General features: G+C 33.6%; 1 protein-coding gene across 1 annotated transcript in view; it reads left to right on the top strand.

Moving 5' to 3' along the window:
* The first annotated feature begins 2,779 nt into the window (after positions 1-2,779).
* LOC110377681 (irregular chiasm C-roughest protein) overlaps positions 2,780-20,418 on the top strand; it is an 84,845-nt gene continuing 67,206 nt past the window's right edge. The window contains exon 1 of the mRNA XM_064042309.1: positions 2,780-3,063. The gene's annotated coding sequence lies outside the window, so the exon portion shown is untranslated. The remainder of the gene's footprint in view (positions 3,064-20,418) is intronic.

Here is a 20,418-nt window from a genome sequence, read left to right on the forward strand (position 1 = left end):
GAGATAGTATTATAGGATATATAAACAGGAGTGAGGGAGCAAAACCTGTCGCGTGTCTCGAATAGGATAGTTCCATGGAGAACAAAATGACTAGCGGAGGTGCCATAACGGAAAATCTCCTAAGAACGTAGCGCGCCAAAATGCGGGTGAGCGGGGACGAGGAACGTTACTGTCTTCGCCGTTAAACGCCTTCTTTGGACCCGATCATTTTTGTAATACCAAAAATCGTTGACAGATGTCTTAAAGTACTCGAACGCCTCGTTAGTTCAATCGTAACTGATCTTTTTGGTCATGCCCTTATGTACGACCTAGAAGAAGGCGCCTGACCTACCTGCATTATGGCATCTCCGCTCATCTTTTCTTATTCCGTAGATAGCTCTAAGTTTATCAGTTTTTATGATGGAACTTGGTTTGCACACCTGATGGATTTACTATGGTTTTCCAACGGTTTGCTATATCAATAGATAGTTGATTTCCAATAGATGGTAAGCAGAGACTTGAGGCAACAGGTGTGACTAGATTTCGTCGAGTATCTTTCTTGCATCAATTCTTCTGTGAGACTTTTTATTTTCCAGCTAAAGTTACGGTTTCAAACATTTTTAAGCCTGTTGATTTTTGCAAGATACAATTTGATCATAATGATATAATAACTAAGTTCCGTATCTTCACACATGTAAACATATGTATGTAAATGCATGTAAAAAACATTAAAAAAAATCTAACAAGTCCAAATATATACATACATACAGCTGTCAATTTTCATGACGCTACGATCCTTGGAAGATGGTTAAATTAGTTACCTTAGATTCCATCACATAGTTACATACAGGTCGACCTAATAAAAGCGTATCAAAAATCAGAACCGACTCCAAAATTGATGTTTCCTTGTAGTACATGTAAATCCTAAATAAAGTCTTAAAAGCAACACTGTATAATTTAGTTATTTTTCACCAGACAGATTAACAAACCCAAAATCTGCCTCAATTAAAAAAGGGAAACAAATTGAGAAAAATAAAAAGGCCCACCAAATTGCTTTCCTCGGAGGAAATTACCAATATGCAATAAGATGAATGAATTTGGTAAGAAATTAAACATTTTACAAGGAAAAGGCACCATTTCGCTTTCTTATTTGTCAATCTCAGAAACTCTTTGAAAAAGAGTTCTATGTGGAAATGACGTTATAAATCAGATGACGACTTTTGTAACCATTTTCAGGCAATTTTCGATCGAAGAGATCTCTTTTATGTTTGGTAATAGAAATACTCGTATTACTTCTTGATAAATCTTAAATTGTAAAGCTTGACGTAGAAAAAAAAATGTAGAGATGAAACTTACTGGTAACTGCTTGTATGTTAATTTAATAGTAGTTAATTATAAAACAATAGAAAATCAATTATATCTCGCATATAAGTATCTGCGCTCCGACATACAATGGGTTACATCTTTTATTTGCTTTACCATTTGTCATGACCGTGTCAAATTTATTCGATAACACATTTTTCTAAAAACCTTTTAGTTTAATACCTACCTTTCTATTAAAAACCCGCCCGTGATCAACAGCGCCCAACAAAAAGTTGTTGATAGATGCACCACTACAAATGCATTTGAACAAAAAACGAAAACACAATGTGCATTTTCCGTAGCTATCTCTCTTCACAAACTAGTCCGCGAAACGTATCGTAACAATAATGGTTGCAGTACACAAACCAATTCGATTGAAAATATCGTGTCTGACCAACTGTTTCCTATATTTTATTCGAACCTTCTAACACTAGAATATCAAGTCCGTTGTTGCTCAAAAAAATCTAACTAAAAACTCCTTAATAAAAATCTGCATACATTTTTTTTCGCTAAAACAAAATTCATAAGTCACCCAGTCATCCAAACTTAACTTCTCATATCTACAAGAAATGGCGCAGACTAATAAATTTCATAGAGTCTCGAAGAAAAATTGCCAGTATGCTCAAGCGAACGAGCCGAGCCATTTTATACTGTGGTCAGTGTAAAGGAAAAATTTCTTATTCGGAACGCGCTTGATACTACGGTGCTCCTACCTCGTTTTTGAGGCTCTGCAGTGATGCGGAACAGAGACGGATAGATACGACAGCGCTTGGTTAGAGAGAGACAGAGGTATTATTGCACCGGTAGTGAGGAGTGAAAGAGATCAATAATGAGACGCACGAGGAGTTGAAAAGGGATTTCAGATTAAGGTCGTTGTCGAGTCAAAGAGCAGGTTAGGGGGAAAATTTATAGATGTGTCGTGAGGTAGAATTGGTGGTAGCTTTTGAATTTTACTCTGTGAGGACATAGGTGGAGTTTCATAGGTGCTCTTATAAGTGTTTTTGTTGACAACGATTGTTATTTTGTGGTGTACGATCAGTTGTTCATTTGTGCGATTAATTTGATAAAATTGAATTAAATTATTTCTGTCAAATTATATCAATGAATCAATGATATACCTAATAACCAAACATTAATATCACAATATTTGTAGCAGCTGACATTGGCAATTTGTATAGTAGGTATTTTCTTTCATTGAAATAGACAAACCCTATGCGATTAAATACCATTGAACCGACCTAGTTTTTAATAATAACAAAGTACATGATGTCTTTCAATACCATTAATTTATTACCACTTTTATACTCTTAACACAATCACAGAGCTTTCACCCGACATAGGCAGAAAACTGTCGCCGTGTCTCTCAAAAGCTTACTCTTTGGTGCCCAGCCTGGCCGGGCGAGCGCAGCTTTACATACACCCTCAGTTACTAGCTGAACGTCGTGGGTGAAAGTGCGTTCTATTCGTCCGACGACCATCGTTACGCGGCATTTTGAAAAAACGAACACTAAAAAAATATTCCTCAAAATAAAAAAATAAACAATTCAGTGTTTTTTCTGTGAGTGTCAGTGTGCAAAAAAAAGATTCTTAACTCTGTGGATGATTATTTTCGTGGTTTAGTATAGCAGTGTTGTGCCGTTTTCAGATGTTGGATTTTTAATGTGAAAGATTATAGGATTACCCAAGTAATGAACGTTTTCTTTCGTGATAACGAAGCTGAAGGTTAGTTGACTATTATTTTTTGGTTTAATGGCGGTTTTTGCGCGTAATTCTCGCGTGTTTCGGTTGAAGTGACTGGTATATTTTTGTTATGAATAAAACGTGTGCAGTGTTTTTGGATGATATGTCAGAGAAAATGAGTTTTTCATGATAATGCCGGCACCATATTTTTTTCATGCGGATTTGTGATATATACTCTATTGTTTGACGTACATAAATTGTATTTTAGTCTGCCACAATGTCGCACAATGATTACTGGTTCTAGAAAATTCAAAATGTATGACGAATATTTAGGGAGCTTTTCCGCCATGCGTTTTCCGAGCGAAAATTCCCAGGGATTTGAGAATTTTCCTTTCAGAAATATAATAAAGAGCGGCAGTTGTTTGTATTTTTGCATCGGACCAGTGAACTCGAAAACAATTGAAGAGTTTTAGGTTATACTTTTATTTTTTAAAGCTTTGAATACACATAGTAGCTATATACCTATATTACAAGGAGGTGCTACGTCGAGACGAAACTAGCCTTAAATAATAAAGAAGCTCCAACATAAAGGCCTAAACACACGTTCCAACAATGTTGAACATTATAGCATTGTACCAACATACGTGCGATGTTCAACATAGAATTATTATGTTCAGAACTCATTATCATAATCACAACATTGGAGTTATTGTGTGAAAACATCGCGTTGGCGTAAGGAAATTATCTTTTGTGTGTACATGCCTTTAATTTTAGAGTATACATGTTTCTATGTAATGTAGTACTTACAAGGAAGACGTGTTATTATCAAAGTAATCGATAGTAATATTGTAATGTCGAAATATATCGGTCGATTTTAGGTTAAGTAAGCATTGATCTATTTCAATGTTCGAAGGTTGTCTTTTGTTTGCTGTTGAGGGCACGTTAAACTGTAGGTCCCGGCTGTTATTGAACATCTTTGGCAGTCGTTACGAGTAGTCAGAAGACAGTAAGTCTGACAACCAGTTGCCTGAGTCAGATAGGCAGTCGCTCTTTGTAAAACACTAGTACTCAGCTTGTTCAAATAATTTTCGATATGAATTCATAGAAAAGCCGGTGTTTTACCGAAGTACGGTAACAAATGAAACATTAAATAGTGTTTATTGGTAGTGACATTGTTATTAAATACCTACACATTTATTTTATTTTGATAAATATTGGAATTTTTGACAAGGAAATAAGGATTTATCTCGTTGATAATACGCAGTACAAACAAATGGATTTTGGTACATATTATTGACAGTATTGTTTTCCTGTTTTACTGACAAAAAGTAAATAATTAAATAACTGAAATGAAAACTGGAACGTTTTGAGAGAATTTGCTTTGTTTTTGTTTTTCTCAAACAGTCGGAATGAGGAAAAAATTACAATACGTAAAATATGCGATATTTGAAGAATTTATTTCTCTTTTGACTGAATAGATATTAAAAAGGCAAGCATTTCTTTAATATCTAAGTTTATGCCATGAACTCCTTAATTTATATACTGGACAATTAAAAATGAAAACAAAACACGAACTCATAATTATTCCTTTTTCAAACCAAAACAAAGACATCAAACGAAAAATCTTAATTATCATCACCGCCAGTAAATATGAAGGGAACTATAAAAAGTACTTTGTATTAGGGGGAATTATCCCCCCTTTGTCCCCAACTCTGACTCACACCTAATTGGGGGGATTGTCACGAATGGTGACAGCAGGTGAAAAATGTCGAGCGATGTTAGAATAGTCACCTTATTGGCACCATTTTTTTATTTTTTTTTTGCTCATTGTGCAGACTTAAAAGTAAAGCGAATTTTATATAGGTACATAGGTATGTTCTAGTCGTCTAAACGCTATGGAACAGTTATCAGTTTCGGTTTTTGTGCAGGTGTGTGATAAACTGGTCACCTCTGATGTTTGTTTTTTTATTAACATTAAAAGAAAAAGGCAATGGGACTGATGTACAATGCGTAGCAAACCCGCGTTATCGTGTTTTATTTTCACAATTCGTTTAATAACATACTTAAGTAGAACATTATTTAGGTAACAAACTAGTTATGGCCATGTACGCCATAACCTTTTAGTACCTAAAAACAGTGATAAAACAATCTAAAAATAAAACTCTTTTTTATCAAAACCACACAATTTTCACATCAACATAATATAGCGACACAAAAGAGCTAAATTGTTACTTTTTCCTAGAAGCCAATCTAGCTTATATAGGCGGCTTTTTACTAGCTTTGAAATTATAGCCTTTTAGCCAGCTAATTTATGTTCACGAATATTGTAAAGTAACATAGGGGCTATATAATATTATAGCTTAGTAATATAGGATTATAGATTATTTGTAATGTTCTAATTGTCGTCATTAGTATTTATGTGGAAAGCTAGATTTATTTCGGAGTGGAAAATTTTGGGATGACCTTGAACCTAGTTCAGCTAGTTTTTTTTTGTATGAAGTAGGAAAGTTTATTTTCAGTGAAACAGTTCATAGAAAGATGATCTCCTATTCTTTTTAATGCCGTTATATTTTTTCCCTAAAAAATTAAAGTCAAACTGTCTATTAAATTAAAAACCTTTTCTCAAGACATTGTCCATTAAATAACGTTTACTTAATTCAAGAAAATTGTCCCCAATATTTAAGTCAAGTACTTATAATTAACCCTCTTCATATTTAAATTGCCTAATTTTATCGTCCTTCGAAATTACCACGCCATTTATACTCATATTACTCAAATTATTTACCATTATACTTATAACCCTATAAGGGTTGATTGCCATATACGTAACAGGTATGATTGGTCACAATTGGAGGAGGTGACAAAAAATTTTCGTATCCAAAAAATCGTAACCATACGTAAAACTAAATGTATTATAGATATATAAATGTATTATACTAAAGGTATTATAGCCTCCATGTTAAGTTTTTTTTCTGTTTGCTTTAATACTGGAAACAATAAACTTCTATTCTATTCTATCCATTCTATTCTATTCTAAAGCCACATACACTTTTGTACAATATGATATTTAATCCACACGATCATGTATGAAAAAATATAAAGGGGTTGCAAATTAAATTAGCTGGGAAGTTTGTTTTTCACTGCTTCTTCTTTCCAGCCAAAAGTCTAGGAAGTGGCGGAAAGAGGGATGTTCTGGGGTTGCTGTCATTTTGTAATAATGACGTTTAAAAGTAAATAATAAGTAAATTATTCTGCTTGAATAAACGATTTAGACTTTAACTTTAAACCGATGCTCAATTGTTATTTACTAGCTATGTTTGGTATTCGATATTCATAGTGTTTAAAAAAGCATACAGGTCAATCAAGTAAGATATAAAAAAAAAATCTACAATTCGAAAAGGATTCGAAAGGACAATATACCAACATTCATATAATAAAAGTCACATCACTACCGTTACCCAAACGGCTGGGTTACATCTGATGGAGCCTATTCTCAAAACCAGTCGACTTAGAATAAAAATAAACAAGGTTTTAACACACCTGTTGGTCAATTATCCCAGGGTACAAAAACCCGCTCCCAGTTTTAATAGAAGGACGGCTACTAAGGGTTTTGTTATCCCACGCGGGTCGATTGGTTATCACTCGAAGGGTTCGGGTGAGATTTCGTTGTGGTTATGTTAAAGCTTGTTTAAATTGAGGATTATGTTTTTAATTGTATCTTATTGTATTAATACAATTTGTAGATATTTTTTTTGGAAATAAAGTAGCTGTTGAAAATGCTATCGTAAAAATATTATAAAATTATGTAACGCTCAGGCCCTACTTAGATTTATATACCTAGTTTTTTTTAAATAAAAATATTTTGTTGTGTTAGGTTAAAACTAACTTGTCAACCAATTTAATTTAATGAATGCCGATTAACATTGCCCACAATGAATTATTAAATTCTGCTTATACTATTGGTGTGTAACAATTGTAGGCAAATAAATAAATAAGTGATAATGAAATGATAACTACAGCGTTAAAGTGATATGTTTTCGAGTAACAAATAGTACACACCCTATTGTCAGGTCCCTTCGCAGGTTGCTTTTAAACAATCAAGATCAGTTACTGGTATCTGATACTTTTAAGTTAAACTTAGTTTTTTTGCTCAATCATGTGAGCGTTAAGTTTTCGCTTAAAAGGAAAGTTTTTAAGTTCTACCGAAATTGATTACTTTGTTGTCCATAATGTACTTTTTGTGCCTTTTTATGATAGTGTTTTTGACACGTAATAAAATAAATAATAGTAATTCTTTTGTGAGTAAAACATTTGTTTCTGCACGTTCGTGAGATTGTTTTATACGATTCCGATTGATATCGATTTACGATCGGTAGCCATATTGATTTGAATCGATATACAATTTATTATAATCAGAGCATGCAGTCGCATAGCTTGACGTAGCAGCTAGAACTAGAAGCAATACCTATAAAACGTTTTATCATAAATCATTTCAACACGCAATTGACGTAATGTATAGGCTTTAAAACATCCATTGTGTTATGTAGACCATGACCGACCAACTACCTCATAGTTTTACCTTATCAAAATAGAGTCTTTTTATCGGCTGTGAAACCTAATACACTAGGCTTATCAGTCACGTAAGAACCATTCAAGCAAAAATCTAGTTGTTAATCCAATTCAACATTTGTTTCGTAGACGATAAAGTTGCAAATCACTATGCAGAGATTCAAAATTTAATTAGCAAACGATTTGCAACTTTCTTGCGGCAAGTTTTAAGTTGTAAATCAAATTGTTGAGTTTCGTCGTCCCTTTGTTTCGGTTCTCACGGAAAATTGATATTTTGTGTTTGATAATAGGGCTTTTTAAAGTTTTGTAATACGAGTCACATTTAATGGAAGTAAGTCTAAAAGTCATACTTTTTTATTGAGTTAGATGTCTTATCTTTTGAGAGCGAGTGAGTCATACTGGTGTTCGTGTAAAATAATGAAAAACTGATGTAAATGCACATTGTCTTTCTATGACTCGACGCCTACTATTGAGTGCTCCTGACTTTTCTCACACAAAGACAATGTGTATGCACCTGTACCCACACAAGTACCCTTCACCCGCTTTCATGAAATAAAAGACCTATGCGATAATTCAAGGCCCAATACATTTAGTTGAGAATGAACTTGACAAGTTCAACTCAAAATAGAGCAAAGCCTTAAATTCCCCCAACACCACAATTGCAACCCACAATTTTTCCCAATTCTCATAATTCAATCATAAAAATAGTTTTTAGAGAAAACTAAAGGTGTGGCACACGTAAGAAATCGCTCATGCATTCTACGGACTACCCACGCGAATTCTCTGAATCACTCGTAGAAAGACGACCTACCCAGAACCACTTGCTTTTAACACTGTTCTTAGTATTTTTAAACGTTTTCTTTATGAAAAATCCCTTTGTGGGAATAATTTTTGCAGTATTTGCATAGAAGTGTGACTTTTTAGCTGCAGTTAGAGTTTGTTTATTTTTGTTATTTGTCTCGTCTGGACATGTATTTTTGCATGTCTCGTCATTCAAGGTACCTACCTCGTTTTAAATATGAAAAAGGATGAAAACTGCATCCTCAAGACACAGTCAGAAGTTTAATTTAGAGATATTTTTTTGAACTCTCTTCTTTTCGAAAGTAAAATCAAGACATTATTATATCTATGCAACACCAGCCTGGTACTTTCGCAAAACCAAACAGATCTCACTCATTCTCTAAGTGAAGACAGGAATACCATTCTGATGTTCCTCTTAATAATACTGATCATATTATCGTGATCCACTCATCCGTAAATAAGCCATTATCTGAATTGGCTTTTACGGGCGTAAACACTTCTGGCTTAGCACTTACAGAGGCTAAATTATCCGTAGAATGATCGATGTATGTTGGTCCGTTTAAATTTGGATGTTTCTTGTCTTTGTTAGTTGAAGAATCAGGTATTTAAACATCTACATCTTCAGGTATTAAAACTACTATTTTAGATTTTAGCTACATCTTCAATGACGATGAGATTTTTCGATCGGTAGTAATTTTATCGAGTGGTGAAGTAATAGGGACCTTAAAATTTAAAAATAAGTATAACACTACTAATGTATTACATTTTCATTAATATTGGAAGAGAGTAGCTATAGAGAGCCGGGGCAAAGGTTTATTAAAACAAATATTTGATATAGGTACATATCTCTAAAGTTAAATAAAAATAAAAGAAACGAAACGTGAAAGGGACAAAATAAAACTTTACTCTAGAAGACTCTACTCTAGAAGTCGATGTCTGCAGGTCTGTGGACTGTGTTTATTTTGACACCGAATTCTAGAGCTATGCCAAAAGCCTTGTCTCTTTCAGTGCTCTTCTTACTTTCTTCTTACTAGCTTCATTTGTAACTATGTATGTAAGAAAATCTTGGAATCTTAATTTGACCTACTTCCCAGTCTTCGATTAGGAGGAAATTTTGCACACGCTCTGAGTTCTGATGACAATAGATATGACTGGCGTGTTTTTTAGTATTTTTTTTTAATTTTTTTGGATCTTTAACAAAAGATGTACGCAAAACATGTAATTTTTTGAAAGTCTAATTAAGACACACTACATTGCAAACGAAACATTCCTATTTATGTAGTATCAAAAATCTTACAAAATTGACATTTTAAAACCAAAAATCAGTAAGCACAATACGTTTGGTATTCGTGCTGTTTAATGGTTAACCCAAAGACCGTTACGTCTCGTCTGGATTCTCGTCCGCCCACGATCACCATACTTTGGGGTCAGACGGTTGGCGTTGCAAAATAATCATGGTTGTTTTTTGGTTGAACAATCTTGGGATCGAATGTGATTGGAATCTATACTAATATTATAAAGCAGAAGAAGTTGAAGAGTTTGTTTGTTTGTCCTAATCTCAGGAACTACTGGTCCGATTTGAATATTTCTTTCAGTGTTAGATAGCCCATTTATCGAGGAAGGCTATAGGCTACTTTTTATGTAGTGTGGGAAGTAGTTCCCACGGGATGCGGGTGAAACCTCTGGCAGAAGCTAGTCTTTTTATAATAGGTACAGTCAACGTCAAGTCGGTGGTAACTGTTTTATAGGAAAATCGTACTTATTATTATTGAGTTAAGGTGCATGACAGTTACCACTGATGTGATTTTTTGGGAATGGCAGGTAGGCGTTTTTTGCCGGATATAGGTTTAATTTTAGGCATTTTATTAACGAAGTTGCTTATAATAATATTGCCTTATTTGTGTTTTTTTTTGTCTCGGAAAGAAACCAGTGCAATCAAAAGCTGTTTAAGATATTTTTGATGTGATGGTACGGTCACCAAAATTGTAGTTTTTTGTGCATTTTTTTGTACAGAATGTCGTCATGTTTTTTGTCCTATAAATTAAATGTAGTTTCGTAAAACACTCTATGAGTCAGTAATCTAGGAAATCAAGTAAGCATGTTAATCAGATTAGTACGCAAGAAACTGGCTCCAATTTACTTGATAATTCACAGGTCCAAAAGTAGACCAACATGGGCCGACTAATAACCAATCAAATAGGTTTCCTATAAAACCTGAACTATGTGGGTTAATTTTAAATGCAATTGCGTTGTCCCATAAAATGAGCCGATTATACTTTCTACTCGCACCTAGTTTTACACTTTCTATGAACCTCATTATGGTGTATTTTACTATAAGTACGAAACGACATGTATGGTAAAAATAATTAGGTTTGCCACCACAAATTAGTTGGTTACCAATTGATTTGGGCAAATGGGTTTAGTTTATGGGAATTGGGACAAATGTATTGGTCATTGATTTTTATTGTGCATTATTTTGAGTTTTAATGTGCCTAATAGTTACACATAGCAATTGCTTGGCGTATAATAAATTGAACTAGAATACCGTACCGTACGCTTGTGATTTTTTCCTTCTAAAAGATATGGATAGTGGATACATAAAATACTAATAAAATAACTTAAGAGTTTAACAAAGATGCATGCAAATCATATTACAAAGACAAAGAAACTAAAAAAAAAACTTTATAATTTAATAGTAGGTATATTATTTCAATGAAAAGAATTCCAGCATTTCAAGATAATACTTGCATGCATGTTTAATCCATGACTCAACGTATGCAAATCTTTAACTTAACTTGCTTATCATTTATAACATTTTATCTTAATGTTATAATTTTAGGACATTAATCCAATGATATATTGTTTATAAAAAATAAAATGACTATCATTGAGACGGGCTTTGTTATTTATTACCAACATAACATTCGCCCACATTTTTATAGGGGTCAGAATTGTAAAATGGTGATTGTGATTTTTTGGTAAAATAGTTAGACATTTTTGACCTTAAAACAATTGATTGCCAAAGCAAGGTTCGATTTTGTTTTAAGTCGTGGTGGCCTAGTGGGTAAAGAACCAACCTCTCGAGTACAAGGGTGTGGGTTCGATTCCAGTTCAGGCAAGTACCAATGCATTTTTTCTAAGTTTGTATGCACTTTCTAAGTATACATATCTTGGACACCAAAGGCTGACAAAAAGGTGAAGGAAAACATCTTGTGGAAACCTGGACTAGATAGTCTGAAATCACCAACCCGTATTGAGCAAGAGTGGTTTATGATTAATGCTCAATCTTTCTCCGTGTGGGAGGAGGCCTGTGCCCTGCAGTGGGACGATAAAAAGGCTGTAACAGTAACAGTAAGGTTTGCTGAAAATTCGAGATTTGTAGTAAAAAAGTCACATCATATTTTGTCAATTTTAGTCCTAGAAACCCATTTTCATACCAAGTTTACCTCGTCATAAAATTATAATGGTACAACGGTACACCAAAAGCAATTTTCTAAAAAGACATCAAGTCATTTCGCAAACAGAATCAACTGACTTTTTCTAACAATCATTATAATTATTATCTTGTAGGTACCATAATTGACAATGTCCGTTCGTCTATCGCGAGTTTTTACCACGCAACATTCTATAAGCAATATAGCTACTAAAAAATTTGAAATCTACGTAACGAGGGAAATATAATAATAGTACCTTTAAGTACCCGCACGCTGAAGACTAAACAATCGGCCGACAGTTGGCCCAATCGCATCATCCTCCGAGCCTTTTTCCCAACTATGTTGGGGTCGGCTTCCAGTCTAACCGGATGCAGCTGAGTACCAGTGCATTACAAGGAGCGACTGCCTATCCGACGTTCTCAACCCAGTTACCCGGGCAACCCAATACCCCTTGGTTAGACTGGTGTCAGACTTACTGGCTTCTGACTACCCGTAACGACTGCCAAGCATATTCAATGACAGCCGGGGCAACGTTTTTAGTCAGTCTAATACCGGCCAAATACCTGATCGTTATTCTATGCGCACTCCCATACAACTGCGTACTTATCAAGCGCCTGAACAAACTATTGGCCGACTAAAAAGTCTCCAGTGTGCGGGGTACTCTTAATAATTAGTTTTTGCACATAAATGGTTTTTGGTCACACAATAGGGTACCAACTTTCTGCACTGGTTAAGGAAAACTGTGTAAATGAGTTTTTTGTTGATACTTGTGTAAAACGTTAGACGTGCAATCGAATACTTTTTCTTTGAGTAAAGTTTTTCCGGCCTATCGCTGTAGAGTGAAACGTGTTCTCATCAAAATTCAGAACTGGCAAAGAGAGAAGACAGCTCTATTGTACTTGCATCTGTTGGCACCACTTGAACTGTTTATGCCAAAACCACCATGTTATTTATATGTACTTACATAATAAATAGGAATATTTTTTTTGTCTGTTGTTTGTACCTAAAAGGCTACGCAACTACAAAACCGATTTGAAAAATTCTTACTCTGTTCGAAAGCTATTTTATCCCGTTACGGGCAGTACTTCTCAAGGGACGCAAATGAAACCGAGGGCAATTGGCTAGTGCAGAATAAAGATGTTATAAGTTCTTACAAAATAAAAGACTGTTTTGACATTTTAATAAGCCTTCTTTTGTTTCGATCTCCCACAAGCATTTCGCTTACTTATTTTGTAAATTGTATATATTTTATTTTCATTTGATTGACCCATCCGCCACACACTGCAAGTTTTTCGTCTTATTTGTGAATTCTTTATGAATGAAATAACCACAAATCTCAATGTTGCCATCTCGTATCTGTCCATGAATGATTCAGTCACATTTTATTGTTGGAAAATGGTAATTTTATTACATACAGACAGACAGATGCAAAAGTGAAGAAACGGACGGTAAAATGGATAGATTTAAGATTTATTATGCGTATATTATACTTTGTAATTTTAATGTTTGACAGTTTATACTTGCGGACATTATGTTTGCTTAGAAAGATTTGCGACAAGAAGATTGGTACACAGTACTAGCAATAGATAGACAGATTGATAGATATTCTTTATTAGGTACGTTTTTGATCTCGAACTTATTGCAGTAGGTGACTTAAAGAGATTTCTTATTGCTAAGAGCAATCTCGTCATGACAACCTTACGTACCCATCTAAAGTTAGTAAGTTGATTATGTAGATATTATCAAAAACTAAAATTACTGGTCTTGAAGCATATCATTATATTCTACATTAGTTTGCTAGAAAGATCATCTTAAGATGAAGGTAAAATGCACTAAAAAGATCAGTTATAAAAACATTGATCTAACTTCATTTATATAACAATAACCATTATTTATATCTGACAGCCCGTCAATATCAAAAACCCACGTCCCTAAACCATTTAGTTTAAATAGAAAACTGTCCCGATTTCAAAGGTTACCGACGCTCTAACTTTACGATACCGTCTCAGATAGTTTTTAGAACCTTGAACGCTTACTGGCCATATAAATGATTTAGTGCTAACCATTTCGGGAATATACAACCCATATAAAATATATATACATATAAAAAATATAAAAAACATTATTTACGAGGTCTCTTTGCGGCCGAAAAAGGAGGGAATATCCACATATTGTTAGGAAGCGATAAAAACGAAAAACTGTGTAAAATAACGGGTTTATTGCTTTTAAAAATTTTAAAGTCGTTTTTAACGACTTTCGAAGCCGGAAACGTACGATTTTTGAGTAATTGTTTTAAGATATGCATTTAATACGAAAATTGAGGTTTTTATACATTATTTTTAAGGATTGTCGGTGTTTGGTCTGGATATTTACGGTGGCCATTAAGGTGAAATTATCGAAAACTGCAAATTACTGTTCTTTAAAAATATGAGTATTAAGAGGTATATTAACGCCATTTATGAGACACGCAGTAACCGATATTGAATCACAAATAATTGAGGATTTTATGGGTGTTCGTAAAAAGTTTTGGATTGAGACTGTACTACCAAAATTACAAACTGATTTTGAATATCATTTAATTTTTTTATCGAGTATTCAATTCATCATTAAGTTGTTGAAAAGTTCTCCTGTTTTTTATATTGATGATTTTACGTTGGTAGATCTCAAGATGAAATGTATTTATTACTTACCGTTAACTATTTCATCAAATTACTAATTTATTTGAAAGAGGTTGAATTTGCATAGATTTTATAAATAAAATGTAAACTCTGAAAAACATATTCTGATATAAAAAAAATCAAAAGCAATATTATAACGAAATTAGAGAGCAGATACACTGAGATGTAAACGGAGTGAGATACACACAAACTGGCTGGCTGGCTGACCGGTCACACATCCGCTGCATACACCTGTCGCGAACGGCGCCTACGCAGCGTACAGGCTAGAAGCAGAAGGTTTATTTTGTAACAAAAATATTATGTGAGTGTAACTCGTAGTGTCGGCTATGTAAAAAACGATAGATAGATAAATCTTTAGGCTATTGAAAACGCCACTGTGTGTATTTTTGCCAGTATGAGATTTGAAATGTCAATAAATATTTATAAAATCTTTTTTTTAAGTTGTAAATTGGTAGCTCTTTTAAAAAAGTAATTATTACAAATGCGATAGTGAGTACATTGTTTAAGTTCATACACTAAAACGTGTATAACTATTTGATACGTGAAATGGTGTAATCAAATCAACCTATTTTATTTAGATAAATATCAAAACATTTGAATCATTAATACCATTTCATGCTAAAAGTTCAATATTTCAATTCCGTTAATTGTGGTCCAAAATATAAAAGCCAATATAGCTATACTAATGTACTTATAACTATAGTTTAAATGTGCTACTTTTTATTTAAATAATTACCACTGAAATTTAAACTACTCCCGTGAGATTACGCCCAGTGGTTCACAAATTGGCAACAGCGGTCAATTTAATGAAATAATTTACATTGTACTAACCATCAATGTAAAATAGTAATGTTAAAGCCAATTCAAACGGTTTTATTTGTTAACGAGGTTGGTTAAAGAACTTAATAAATTATTTATGAATTTTCACAATGTATAAAATTAATACAAAACTTTTTTTTAAATCGTCACAAAAATATATATAAAATATATATAGTTTACAACTTTGTACAAAACATGTTCTAAGAGTGGTACTCACACTAAAACTAAAAAGCGTCAAAAACCTCCTCATCTTAATATATTAATTTAGTTGTGCCTCTCTTATTGACAATTAAAAATAATGAGGTACCTACACTAAACACTCAGTAGTATTCAACTGTTTTTCGAATTAAATAGAAACCAATACGTACCACTGTGCAGAAAAAAAAACTATCTGGAAATAAAATGATATACATAAAACAATAAAGCATATAAATATTCTAACAGCCATCGATTTAAAACAATTTAAACAACAATTATTTGTAAAGTTTTGTATTGTTTTATCGAGTTTCATGGCGTACTAACATCGAAGAGGAATTATCAAATAATCGAATCACTCGCCAACCCGGCCACATTTTTTCTCACACGCGATCATAACTAATTTAATACATATTTTTTTTGTTCACATACTTGCTCAACATTGAATTGTGAAGTTTATAGAATATATACATGTGTTTATTTATATACTTACAATAGACACAGCTTTTTATTAGGCTATACAGTGCAAGTAACACAAAGTTTTAAATTAAAGAAATACAGAAGAGAGAGACAAAAATACATAAGACCACGTACCTATTTATAGCTGGTCCTTACATTTTGACATACAAAACAAAAACAAATATCTATTGGTTGAGCAGTCTTACCTCAGGGTACCTACTGGGTTACTCGGGTAACTGGATTGAACAGGTCAGATAGGCAGTCGCTCCTTGTAGAACACTGGTACTCAGCTGCATTCGGTTAGATTGGAATCCGTACCCAACATAGTTTGGAAAAGGCTAGACGAATGACATATTGGCAGGTCATCAAACGATTTTGACACATCATAAAATTTTGTCACATCCATTAATAATATAATATTGTAACTTCTGAATATTTTCCTACATAGTGACCGGATGCGGTTACGTTTATTTTGTTTGGCTACATACTAGCGACGCCTTCTTGCTTTGCTACCACTGACTACCTACTTGGACTTGCATAGACTCTAGACCATTGGAGGTTAATAAGATCGCCATAAATGTAGCTTTATGGGGAACTTGAATTAAATGAGGTTTTATTCCAGTATTGTTTATATGGTCCTTGGCGAAATGAGTGGTTTTTTGTTGAATGGTTTACTAAAGGGTGTTTATGGTTTTATTAACAGCCTTAATTTTGTTAAGGATTATAACTATGTATCCTTAATCATTTAAAAAATATAATATGATCTGCAACTTTCTAAATGTCATTCTTATTATTTGAGTTCTTAAGATTTTTTTTCAATTTGCCAAAAAATCGAATCACAAAAGCTCATTTTTTACATTCTAACGTAATGCTCACGATGCAATCATAGCACTCAACAAAAACTATAAATCATTGTTTTTACCAACCTTCGTCGGAATATCTCATGGGATTACAACATAAAGATGTGTAAACGTCAAAAGCCTTTATTTATTTTGACATTAAGCAAAAAATATAACCAGAGGCCATGAAAACCTTATATTTTAAGTTCAAATACAAAAATATAAAATATTGCCATTTTTGAACAATAGCGTAAAAATAAAAAAATCTCAACGTTTGAAGCGACGCATCGAAAAAAAAGCGAAAAAAAAGAAAAACACATAAAAAGAAAAACCAGTTGAGTCCCCGCAAGTACTTTACGCGTGGCGACATTATTCTGACATAGAACGTCGTATACACAGGATTCCTTTCACCCTAAATTGGCACTTATTTCCAAGGAATAAAATCCAAAACGGCTTTTAGGATAGCGAAGCGTTCGCGTGGCCGTCCAACATGGAAACAATTTCTGGAACGTCACAAGCGTCGGAATGTTGCTGATCAGAATAGCACTTAGGGGCTTTAGCATAAGGTTGAATGTTGATTGGAATGTTCTGTGGTTGTTTATAGCCTGCAATGTTTAGCGTCGTCTCAACCCGTCATTTAGCTACCAGTTTGGTTGGTAGTGCGTTAAAACTTACGACGAGGAGGAACACAGAAGTACTATAAAGCGGGAATGGAGTTATGTCCTTAGTCAGTTACCACGCATGCGCATGAAAGGAATTGGTCTACTAAATACGTTAACATGGCTATGGTCGATGCAGTTTTGGAAGCACTGAAATGAATAGTACTTTTAGGGTGAAGAATATATTTTCATCAAAATCTCCAAGTGTTATTCTTGCAAAAATATACAGACATAAAAATAAGCATGTGTCTATTCCAATCAATCACGAAGAAATATATTGCAATTTTTTTAAGTAATGCTTCTCAGAAACTCATATAAAACTGTAGTTAAGAAATCTTTATTGCACACAAAGCTTACATGTCTTTGAAATATTTATCTCATTAACACTTCAACACATTGAGTTATTGCAAATTGCAAAGTATAAACACAAATAACTTAATCGGTAAAATCAACAGTTATATCGGTTTTCGTGTACCAAAGGACCAGCATTACCGTTAAGGACCGGTTTGTTGGTCCTTTCACCTCGTATATTAATGTCATCTTTTGGTCCTGAGGAGTGTTGAAAATTATTATCAAGTAACTTCTACCAGCGGTTTCACAAAACCAATCTTATAGTTTTTGATCACCGTAAAAGAGGGACGGTATAATCATCGGCAAGGATATTGAGCCCTGACCTTCACCTGCGCAGAAGTGATTTATTGGTTTATTGCCATAACTGTACAGCGCGCAAAGCGATCCCCACTCTTCCGCCGAGAGCTCACTATCCGTGCCGACAACTATACTTATCTACATATCATAGGTACCTACTCGCATTTATATAATAATATTAATAGGTTAACATAAAATTTTATAGTAATAAATATTTGTAACATTTTTGAGATTTTGTATGTCATCCTAATGAGTAATTTTTTCTCAAAAATTTCAAACAGAAACGAAACGGTAGCCTTAACCTACCTGCCTTGATAATAATATCAAAAATCTTATCATCAAATTACCCCTGATATGAAAACATTTAAGATTGGAAATGTCACTTTGTTATCGCTCCGTGTGTGGTCTGTACCCGATCATTATTGAGATAAAGTTCAAAATTAAGAGAACATTTACTGTGATGCAGTTTATTATATAACGTCAGTAGTTAACGATGTACTCTGTTTAACTTATGAGATTATAAACTGTCCTTTTTACTTTTAGTTTTACTCCGTTCGCGTGGATGGTATTAAATTGTTGAGAAGTTATCTATTTGTTTAAATCAAATGTGAATCTTTGTTGAGCATTTTGTTTTTAATCTCATAAAGAGCGACTGTGATTTTTTTTTTCTGCGTATCGTCTAATCAAATTGAAATGACTATGTTGAAGTATTCACGTTAATTGTGTGTTTTATGTCATACAAATTTTCACATAATATTGGCGGCAAAGCAATATTATGTTCTTTTGATTTTATTTAAAAATATTCACCATTAATCAAAACATCTTAATTCACCAACGCATAAAGTAATACCTACAAAACCAAAAATCTTCATTTAACACCTGGTCCTTCCCCGCAATTTCAAAATAACCCTCACAAAAACCAACGGCTATCGATCTCAGTAAATTTTAATACTTTTTTGAATGCCTTTGCAAACTTGAAAGTGCAAAAATCTTAAATCAAACACGCAACAGTGATTTATTTGTTAAACAGGTTCCTGATTCGTCACTTTATTGAAAAACCGGCCAAGTGCGAGTCAACTCGCGCACTAAGGGTTCCGTACCATTACTTATAGAACCGTATCAACCTGTTGCCGTTATCGATATCGAGCAAAAAAATCACGCTTGTTGTATGGGAGCCCTCCAAAATATTTATTTTATTCTAGTTTTCAGTATTTTTTGTTGTAGCGGCAACAGAAATACATCATCTGTGAAAAATTTCAAGTCTCTAACTATCTATAATGGTTCACGAGATACAGCCCGGTGACAGACGGACGGACAGACAGAGGAGCGAAAACAATAAGGTCCCGTTTAACCCTTTGGGTACGGAACCCTAAAAACGATGCCAAGGTGAGTCCGAGATTAGAGTTCGGGTTCCGTCGCTTTGGATAAGTCTTTGAGAATAGACAATGGAAGCTGGGCCATTGTTTAAGAATGAGGATTGGCAGGAGATTAGAACGTTTAGATTTGATATTCTGCTTCTTTGTCTTTTGATTATTTTAGAGGATTAATGTATGCTTTAAAAGTATTAAGTGTTACAAAGTGTGAGTGAAGTAAGTGGTCAGAAATTGGGCTTAGCAATAGTAATTAATGAAAGGGTTATATATTTCAGTTACCTACCTTATACTTGTAGTTAGTATAATGTCATTCTTGCTATTAATTAATATGTAACATGGAAACACATTCCAGGCACAGCTATACACTTTTTAGCAATATTCTTTTACTATTTGTTAGGTAATGATGAAGTTCAAATATTTTTGCGGAACTCCAAAAATAAAAAAGTCAAGCCATAGCCAGTCAAACAGGTGTCAAGTGTGAATTGAATTACCAAAAAAAGATTAAGAATAAGAAATACTCGGACATACCTCAGCGAATGATTACTTACGATTTACGTTTCTTAGAATTTTACGGTTTTGCGCAAAAAATAACGATTGATCGGTTTTGTTAAAGAATCGTCTTTGTTGGATATAAATAAAAGAGATAATAGGTAGATGGTAAAGTTTTCTGTATTTTCTGTGGCTTACGTCACGTGTTTTGAGAATTTGAATAACTGCAACCAACTAGTTTGATGAATACTTTAATTTTTTGTGATTCTTGAAGTTGGCGAGTTATTTATCTTTTGTTTTGCATTTTTACATACATACACATACAGAAATTTGACATTACTTGTACGAAGGTAATGCAAAAATTGTATGTCTATTAAACAAATCAGCATATTATACAATATTGGAAAAGGCCATAAAACAATTACATTTGAACT

Source organism: Helicoverpa armigera, chromosome 28, assembly GCF_030705265.1.
Source record: "Helicoverpa armigera isolate CAAS_96S chromosome 28, ASM3070526v1, whole genome shotgun sequence".
Taxonomy (NCBI): domain Eukaryota; kingdom Metazoa; phylum Arthropoda; class Insecta; order Lepidoptera; family Noctuidae; genus Helicoverpa; species Helicoverpa armigera.